General features: G+C 43.8%; 1 protein-coding gene and 1 long non-coding RNA gene across 2 annotated transcripts in view; both read left to right on the top strand.

The window, feature by feature from the left end:
- Positions 1-10,297, top strand: part of LOC103150920 (delta-like protein C) — a 268,639-nt gene that overhangs the window by 144,189 nt on the left and 114,153 nt on the right. The gene's annotated exons all lie outside the window — the stretch shown is intronic.
- Positions 9,056-10,297, top strand: part of LOC107838499 (uncharacterized) — a 10,431-nt gene continuing 9,189 nt past the window's right edge. The window contains exon 1 of the long non-coding RNA XR_001664574.1: positions 9,056-9,122. This is a non-coding gene — a long non-coding RNA (uncharacterized LOC107838499). The remainder of the gene's footprint in view (positions 9,123-10,297) is intronic.

The raw sequence follows: 10,297 nt of genomic DNA, 5'->3' as shown, positions 1-10,297 counted from the left end.
AGGTTTACTACGGTGAAGGACATGGATGCCCCGACATCTTTCTTTTTTAATTTGGAGAGGAGTGTCAGCCGGGCGAAGCAGCTGGTTTGCCTCCGACTTCCTGATGGAGCGCTGACTGCTGATGCCAGCACTATGAAAGAACATGCTGTGGCCTTCTACAGCGACCTCTACAAGAAGCAGACCTGTAGCAGAAGCTCTATGGAGACTTTGCTGGATGATCTTCCTCAGCTTACCGCTGCAGATCGGGATGTTCTGGATGCTGGAGTTTCAATGGAAGAACTGACTGCTGCGGTTGGTCAGATGGTTTCTGGAAAGAGTCCAGGCTTAGATGGTTTACCTGCAGACTTCTACAAACATTTTTGGAGGTTGTTGGGAGAGGACTTGTGGGAGGTGCTGCAGGAGTTAGCAGGCATCTTACCATCATCCTGTCGGCAAGCTGTTCTTTCCCTACTTCCAAAAAAAGGCGACTTGACTCTGTTGAAGAACTGGAGGCCGGTTTCTCTCCTTTGTGTGGACTACAAGTTATTTTCTAAAGTGCTTTCTAACAGGCTGAAGATTATTCTAGAACTTATCATACATAGAGATCAATCTTATTGTGTACCTGAAAGATCTATTAAGGACAATCTTTTTCTTTTAAGAGATTTGTTTGACATTTGTAAATTATATGAAATTGATGTTGGAATTATTTCTTTGGATCAGGAAAAAGCCTTTGATAGAGTCGATCATTGTTTTCTACATTAAGAGCGTTTGGATTTGGTGAAGGTTTTATTTCTTTATTGGGTTTATTATATAATGAGTTGTTTTGTGTTGTTAAAGTTGGAGGATTAAGTCGTCCTGTCAAAGTTCAGAGAGGTGTTAGACCAGGCTGTCCCATATCTGGACAGTTGGACTCTATTGTAGTTGAACCGCTTTTACATAAACGTCGCTCCTCCCTGACTGGCCTTGTTCTTCCAGGTTTGCCTAATAATCCAAGTTTAATAGTCTCTGCTTATGCTGACGACATTAACATTTTATTAAGAACCAGAATGACGTTATTTGGTCTTCAGCATTGTTTAGAGCTTTATGAAAAAGCTTCTTCAGCTAAACTGGGAGAAAAGTTCTGCTTTAAAAGTTGGCCCATGGAAAAATAATAATCTCCCCGTATTGCCAGGAAATATTCACTGGGTCGATCAGGGCTTAAAATTTTGGGGGTTATTTGGGAACAGAGGCTGTTTTGAGGAAAAATTGGGAGGGTGTCATGGAGAGAGTGTGTGCCAGATTATCTAGATGGAAATGGTTGCTACCTCAGCTATCTTAGAGTCTTGGTAGTTAATAACTTGGTTGCTTCGGCCCTCTGGCATAAACTGACTGTGTTGACGCCGCCATCCTCTCTTATACAACGTCTCCAAAGGACTCTAGTGGATTTTTTCTGGTCTGGATGCCATTGGGTGAGAGCTGCTGCGTTGTATCTACCTGTGGAGGAGGGAGGACAAGGACTTATCGACATCATGTCGCGGATCGCGGCGTTCAGGCTTCAAACTCTGCAGAAGCTGTTATATGGGGTTGGACTGCCATGGCTGGACACGCCGCGTCTTCTGCTAAGGAAAGCAGGACGTATGGGATATGATAAACATCTCTTTCTGATGAGACAAGGATCTCTGGATCTGACTGGTCTCACCCCGTTTTACCAGTCTGTGATAAATGCTTGGAAGATTCTCACCTTTGAGAGAGAGACTGAGGCAACACCTGGGATGTGGGTTTTTTTATTGGTTCTAGTGGCCTTTATTTGGTAGTAAATTGACAGGAAAGTGGGTAATGAGAGAAGGGGGAAGACATGCGGGAAAGGTCACCAGGCCGGGAATCGAACCTGCGACGGACATGTTGAGGACTAAGGCCTCCATGTGTGGGTTGTGCTGAACCCCTGCGCCACCACAGCACACCGGAATGTGGGTTTTTGAAGAGCCTCTGTTTGAAAACAGTTTCCTCTCGTCACAGCTCCTCTCATCTGGTACGCTAAGATGTAGGATGAGGGAAGCAGGCTGTGTGAAGCTGGGTCACCTGATGAAGCTGCCCAGTCTGATGGAGAGTCTACGGATACGGTCCAACAGACCTGCCTTAAGGGCGACTGTGGCTCTATGGATAGAGTAGTTGTCTTGCGATCGGAAGGTTGTAGATTCGATTCCTCCTGCCACATGTCGATGTGCCCCTGGGCAAGGCACTTAACCCTAAATTGCCTACCGAGCTGCATATCGGTGTATAAATGTGTGAGCGTTTGTGAGCTTTGAGTGGTCAAAAATGATTGGATATTTACCATTTAAGGCTGAAAGAAGAATGTTGTGCCTCTCTGCCAGTTTCCATCAGAGTGTTTGCTGTTAACAGTACTCTGTCTGTCATCCCATTGGTCTGTCTGTCTGACCATTGGGATGATTCTCTGATCGTCTCTCCTGCAGTGGATCAGCTCTACCCCAAGAGGCTGTTGGCAGTCCCAGTACAACCCCCCCCATTGAGAAATGGGTGGGTGACCTCCAGTGGAGGATTGTGCATTGTCCTCTCTCTCTCTCCCAGAGGCCTGGGAGCTTCAGGGTCCTTCAGTATCTTGGCTGTGCCTAGAAATGCACATTTCTGGACTGAGATGTCTGATGTTGTATATATATATATATATAGTCACAAGCAAAAGCCAGCTGGTATGATGATAAAAAGAATCCCTGGAGAACTCAAAATATCTTTGTTGTTGAGTTCAAACATCTATTTAGTCAATCATGTAGCAGCAAACATATTTTTTGAATTGATTTATACAGTGTATCACAAAAGAAGGGTTTCTCCCAGAAAACCTGCTAAGCCTGCTGGTCAGTGTGCTGAGGCGGTCGACCGGAAAAGTAAAAATATTACTAATTATATGTTACAGGAAAACATCACCAGTGAAAAGCCACACAAACCCACAGCTAGTCTTAAAAACATCAACTCAAAATTAAAATGAATATCAATTATTTGCACTTCTGTTTAATCCAAATTAAGTCAGCAGCTCCATCGGGCCCCCAGGTCAGATTCTGCCCCAGGCCTCATCAGCCTTGGACCGGCCCTGCAGGATGAGGTAAATCTGCTGCACTGAGCAGAGATGAGCAACAAACAGGAGATTTAATTCAATGCTGCTAATGTGGCTTTAGCAGCTCTGACATTTCATGTCTGCTGAGTTTTAATAAGAATCTCAGAAACTGTTTTGGTTGCTGGAGTTTATGGGACGAGAGTTTCAGATCTCTGCTCGGCCGCACGCATCAACTCTGGCTACGTGGACAAAGCATTTGGTGTGGGTTGGTGCATCTGTAACCAGAAAAATAATAATAATATAAAACCAGCGTAATGTGTGACATCGAGGAGAGGCTAAAGCTCCTCACCTGCACCTGCACGATGAGGTTAGCGCTGGTTCGTTAGCCGCTAACGCTCCGACCAACCAGGAACACAGACATGAACTTTACAGGGCAGACAGCGCCACACGCTGGGCAGCGGGTTGAGGTGGAAACGCCGCATAATTCTTTGTTCACAAATATAAATCATTCTCACCTCTCCTCAACTCCTCTGAAAGAAAGACTACAAGTTATTCCTGTGGTTCACATAGAGCCGCACAACCAGAGCGAACAGGGTTCGTTTTAAACTCTTTCCTTGATGTGGAGTTCTCCCAAGAAAAATAACTACCCACACTGGGTTGGTGTAAATATCCATGCAGGTCAGCCTGAGTCCAGTTTGAGTGAGAAGAGGAGCGCGATCTGCGCTGAGGTAAACTTGATAAAGCAGTGGCAGCGTGCAGAGCGCCAGCTGTGATTGGTCCGCGCTCCGGCTTTAAATGCATCAATTATAAACTCATCTTTTAAAAATATATTTGCTCTGCCAGTGAAACGATCAGAGCAACAGAGATGCTTTCAATTTGGATTAATTATTTTTAAAAATTACATTAAAAAACCTTTTTTTTGTTTATTAATTTTTCTAAAAACAAAAACAAACAAAGCTTGGCCTGACGGAGAGGGAGAACTGAGCATCTCTCTCCTCAAAAACTGTGCTGACCACTTTGGATGTGTACTGCCACGTGTTGGTGCCACAGGAGGGAGACGTCGCTGGCAGATTTCGTGCTGTAGTTGCGTGCGCCGAGGCAATCTAGAAAAAAATGCAAGGCCATTGAGGTGAGCGAAAAAGATCTTGCATTCTTTAAGCTTTGAGGCCCATCCATCCATCCATCCATTTTCTTCCGCTTCATCTGGGGTTGGGTAGCAGGGGTAGCAGCTTCAGAAGGGAGGCCCAGACTTCCCTCCCCAGCCACTTGTTCCAGCTCCTGCAGGAGCTGCAACAAGTGGCTGCTCAGGGAGGAACCCCAAGCCGTTCCGAGGCCAGCAGAGAGACATCGTCCCTCAGCGTGTCCTGGGTCTTCCCTTCCTCCCGGTGGGACCTGAACTCCTCACCAGGGAGGCGTCCAGGAGGCAACCTGACCAGATGGCCGAGCCTCAACTGGCTCCTCTCGACGTGGAGGAGCAGCAGCTCTACTCTGAGTCCCTCCTGGATGGCCGAGCTTCTCTCTCTAAGGGAGAGCCCAGCCACCCTGCAGAGGAACTCATTTCGGCCGCTTGTATCCGGGACCTCGTTCTTTCGGTCATGATCCAAAGCTCATGACCATAGATGAGGGTGGGAACGTAGATTGACTGGTAAATCAAGAGCTTTGCTTTTTGACTCAGCTCTCTGTTCACCACGACGGACCGGTACAGCGCCCGCTTCACAGCAGACACTGCACCAATCCGCCTGTCGATCTCCCGCTCCCTCCTTCCCTCATTCGTGAACAAGATCCCAAGATACTTAAACTCCTCCACTTGAGGCAGGACGACCCCCTGAGGCCCCATGAGTCAATACTAAATTGAGCCGATGTGTGCGTGTACGAATAAAGCCAAAGGTCCTCTCTCCTTAACCTTAGTCTGCACCCCATTTAATCCAGAAGACATGACCGCTGCGCCACAACTTTAACCACACATTCATTTTCCACCAAAAATCGGACGATAAAACCTGCAATGTCATTGGCTCGCTTCCCACTGGTAACATCTTCAAATCTGACAAACCGCTCCTTGACACCTGTGTCCGTTACAAACGCAGAACCAGTGCGAGCTGCGCTGCGTTACTCAGTCTGTCGTCTCATCCACCATAACGGAGACAAACGGTGCTTTATTAACTTCCCTTCTGATCTCTTCCCCCATCAGTGATCAAGTCATTTTGTATTTTGCCCAACGTCCCACTAAACACTTTATTAGAGGATATGTAAATCCGTGTTGCTTTCAGCAATGAGAGAAAGAAGCTCTACATAGTTTCCTCTGTTTTTGGATACAGAGCTTTCATCGTGCCCCTGAAATGAAAGTTCCTGCTTGCCCAAAAAATTGACACAGTCTATCAGTCTTTTTAAGATTTCTCTATTTTTCTTCACCTTTTTGTTGTGGAGCTCCGTTTCCCTGCGCACTTGCTCGCTCAGCTGTAGATCCACTCTGGTTTCCCCAAAAGGTTTGGAAAGCACCGTTGCTTGTAAGTGTCCGGCAGTGCTTTGATGCCTCGTTGCTGCCTTGGTGAAGCAAGTCAAATTTACACATCCATTGTGGCTCCAAACACCGTGTAGATCAGTGGAAAATAACAGCAATACAATTTGCAGCGTTAATTAACATCAGTCTGTGATTCAGATATTTTTAGACCAGCAGAAAAGGCCTTGACGGCCCACCACTGTCAACCATTAGCATAGTTAGCTTAGCTCCAGGCTACTGTTTGTCTCCATTTTACTAGCATTTAATGAATGAAGGAAAGAATCTACCAACATATTCATATATTTAACTTGTCAGCACACTTAACAACAGGTGAGTCAGTCAGCAGCAGCTCTAACCACGACACCAGCATAACCTTTAACCCCTGTCCCAGTGAAAAACATGAGCAACACTGAATTCAATGACCAGCTAGTTAGCATCATTCCAGGGAGTCTGTAGGGATTTCTCTCTCTTTTTGCTCTTTTTACAATTACACAACAAAAACAAAAAGTCTTCCATTAGCACACTTATCAGTGAGTGAATGATCTTGATTGACAAAGCTAAAAGCATACTCCTGGTTCTGATCGGTGCTTTTCTTTAGCCAGCAGTGGCGGCTCAGGGAGGAGGTGGAGGAGATTGATCTTTTCACAGATCATCTGTCTCATGACATGCTGACAGCTTTAACAAATATGGGAAAAACATATTTTTTCAATAGTTATATTCTGCAGCCTTAGCAAAATGCAACAATACAGCATTTTTTAAGAAGTCTTGATTGTTTCATGCATTTTTTACACAAAGCTAAATATGACTGTTGCTTGTGGGGAGAGACCTTTCAGTAAGCTAAAGCTAATTATAAAAGAAATTAAGCAACCTATTTCCTGCATTGTATGCAGAGTGCTGCATGTAACATTTATGAGCAGTAAATGTGCTAGTAAGAGTATTGAAGCAAAGAAAGCAAGGCAGTTGCAAGCCTTTAAAATTGTTGTGCTTTTGATGGGTCAGATAGAGTCAAGAACTTACAACAACAGCTGCGAAGGGGGGCTCAATTTAATGTTTTGTCATTAGGCCCAAGATTCCTGGTGGTGCCCCTGGTGACAACACTGACACAATGAAAAGCAGTCTGTGTGCAGCTGATATATATAACAGTGTAAATTTATTGTTCCCTCTAAATAACTATATACATCCATTAAAGTCTAAACTACCGGCAACAAAAGAGACGACACCCCCAAAGGTCCAAACTGAGCGCTGCTCGTCATTTTCCCTCCAAAATGTCATGTGACCAGTTAGTGTCAGTAGGCCTCAGGTGTGCATAGGGAGCAGGTGTGTTCAGTTTTGTAGTGCAGCTCTCTCACTCTGTCCTACTGGTCACTGAAGGTCCAACATGGCAAAGATCTCTCTGACGATCCTAAAACACGAATTGCTGCGCCGCATGAAAAATGCAAAACAGCTGCATACATGATTTCTGGAAGGAAATAAAAAATATGAATAATTATAAAACAGGTCTGCCAACTAATATTGATGGCGTAAATGGAGTAGAGTAAATTACCTAGATGTGGCAGAAGAATTATTATGGACTATTTAGCTGAGTTAAAAGCTCCCCACTTACGGCGTGAAAGTTTCAGTTCCAGAAACCTATAATACAGTCATGATCGTAGAGAACAATGAGGCCTGTGGTGTGGATGAGACGTCTGCAGAGCACTTCAAATGTTCAAGCAGAAAACTCTTTGCTTTCTCTGTGTTTTACTGAGTTTTTAGTCCATCGAACCTGGTTCACTTTAGCTGTTATATCAGTGCCTATAATAAAGGATGAAGCTGGCAAAATAAAAAACAGGGATAATTATCGGCCCATAGGGGTTAGGGCCTAACCCCCCAGTGTACTATCCAAGGTTCTGGAGAGGATTATATTATGTAACATAGAACATTTTCTCCTTACTTTGGATAGCCAGTTCGGTGTTAAATCACAGCCTGCCACAGATATGTGTGTATTTGCTTTGAAAGAGATTTTAGATTTGTATAGCAGGCACAACCCTATTTTACATGAATTATTGATGCCTAGAAGGCTTTTGATCAGGTTAATCATGAAAAATTATTTTATAATCAATCAATCAAATTTTATTTGTATAGCACATTTCAGCAGCAAGGCATTTCAAGGTGCTTTACATAATTAAAAAGCAAAATAAAAACAGCATGTGACATTGAATAAACAGTAAGAAAGAGATTTTGGAAAAAAGAGGATAAAAACATACTTTTGTTACGTAATTTAAGCGCCTGGCATCGCCGGACTCCGCCGTCCGTTTAACACGAGTATTATCCAGGTGTTATCCAGGTATTATCCAGGTGTTATCAAGGTATTATCCAGGTATTATCCAGGTGTTATCAAGGTATTATCCAGGTATTATCCAGGTGTTATCAAGGTATTATCCAGGTGTTATCCAGGTATTATCCAGGTATTAACCAGGTGTTATCCAGGTGTTATCGATGTATTATCCAGGTGTTATCCAGGTATTATCCAGGTGTTATCCAGGTATTATCCAGGTATTAACCAGGTGTTATCCAGGTGTTATCCAGGTATTATCCAGGCCCCGTCGCCTAACAGGACAAGGACTCCAACCTTGCAGCACCAGGCTCCTTTTTTACCTGTTAGTTTGGAGTTTACAGGGTTTTTCTGTGCACACAATGACCCTCAGTCACTCGCCACTTTTACATAAATAGATAAAAGTAAAGATAAAAACATTAAAAACATCAAAGACATCAAAAACCCCACACTCTAACCCTAATTTAGCCATAAGCAGCTCTAAATAGGGTTTTAAGTTGAGATTTAAAGGCTCTCAGTGTTTCAGCTGTTTTACAGTTTTCTGGAAGTTTGTTCCAAATCTGTGGTGCATAGAAACTGAATGCTGCTTCTCCTCGTTTGGTTCTGGTTCTGGATGCAGAGCAGAACCAGAACCAGAACATCTGAGGGGTCTAGACGTTGGTACAGCAATAACAGATCTTTTATGTGTTGTGGTGCTAAACCGTTCAGTGATTTATAAACTAACAGTATTTTAAAGTGTAGGGACTTTAAAACTGGTGTTATGTCTCCATCTTCCTGGTTTTAGTGAGAACAGCAGCAGCAGCTTCTGGATCAGCTGCAGCTGGAGGATTGATTTATTAGTCAGACCTGTGAAGACGCTGCTGCAGGAATCAATGCGGCTGAAGATAAACGCCTGGATGAGTTTCTCTGGATCTCACTGAGACATCAGTCCTCTGATCCTGGAGATGTTCTTCAGGTGATAGAAGGCCGACTTTGTGACTGTCTTAATGTGGCTCTGAAGGTTCAGGTCAGAGGTCATCACTACTCCCAGGTTTCGGGCTGATCGCTGGTTTTCAGTTGTAATAACTGAAGCTGAGCATTGACTCTAGATCGCTCCTCTTTAGGTCCAAAGATAATAACTTCAGTTTGTTTCTGTTCAGCTGGAGAAAGTTTTGGCACATCCACACATTTATCTGTTCTAAGCATCTGTTCAGTGATTGGATGGGGTCAAAGGTCACCTGGTGACATCGTGATGTAGAGCTGTGTATCATAGATATGGTAGCTGACCTTATTTCCTGTTATAACCTGAGCCAGTGGGAGCATATAGATATCGAAAAGAAGTGGTCCTGGGAGTGAACCTTGGGGTACCCCACATGTGACCTTTGACCTCTCTGATGAGAAGTTTCCGATTGAAACAAAGAAATCCCTGTTCTTTATGTAAGATTCAAACCAGTGGAGCACTGGACCGGAGAGTCCGACCCGACTCTCCAGTCGATTCAGTAAAATGTCCTGATCTGCACTGAGGTCCAACAGAACCAGAACCAGCACTGTGATTCTCCCACAGTCTGTATTTATATGGATGTCATTGAACACTTTGACTAGGCTGCCTCCGTGCTGTGGTGAGACCAGAATCCAGACTGGAAGGAGTCAAAGCGGTTCATTATTGTTAGGAAGTTATTTAACTGTTTAAAAACTGCTTTTTCAATAACTTTGCTGATGAATGGGAGGTTGGAGGTCAGAGATCAGCCTGTAATTCTGCAGTAGTGATTTGTCCAGTTTGTTCTTTTTTATCAGTGGTTTGATAACTGTTGTTTTCAAAGCCTGGGGGAAAACACCTGAAGAGAACGACGAGTTACTATTTGGATCAGATCATTAATAACATTAAAGAAATGTGTGGGTAGGACATCCAGACAGCAGGAACTGGAGCTTAATTGACTTATAATTTCTTCTAGGGTTTTATAATGAAGTAGTTGAAATTGGGTCATTTTTACATATAAGCCATACATTAGAGGGATTCCCACATCTATTGTTAGAATCTTGTCCTTTTGGTCCATGCATCAGTTAATGTACGTAAGGTGGGGTAATTGTGTGTCAGCTCCTTTTAAAATAAGGAATGGGGTTAGACAGGAAAGTATTTTGTCTCCTCTTCTTTTTAATGTATATATGGATAATTTATCAAAGTGTCTACAGCACTGTGGGACATGGTGTGTTGTTGGTGGGACCATAATTAACCATCTGATGTATGATGATTAGAGGTCTGCCGATCGATCGGCCAATTTCCGTGAAAAAGTGTATGATCGGTGATCTCGGTCTCTTGTTGCCGATCACACAAACCGATCATCACCTGCTTCTCATTTCCAGCCTGCCTGTGCAGCTGGTCTCCTCTTTCCTTCACTCTGTGCAAACGCGCAGCAACAAATCCTAAGCGATGTGTAACTATATCGCACTGAATGAAAGGGGAAGTTTGCTGCGTGTTGCTGCGGAAAAT

The sequence above is a fragment of the Poecilia formosa genome, unplaced genomic scaffold (assembly GCF_000485575.1).
Source record: "Poecilia formosa unplaced genomic scaffold, Poecilia_formosa-5.1.2 Scaffold265, whole genome shotgun sequence".
NCBI classification, from domain to species: Eukaryota; Metazoa; Chordata; class Actinopteri; order Cyprinodontiformes; family Poeciliidae; genus Poecilia; species Poecilia formosa.
This window is presented reverse-complemented; position numbering and strand designations above follow the sequence as displayed.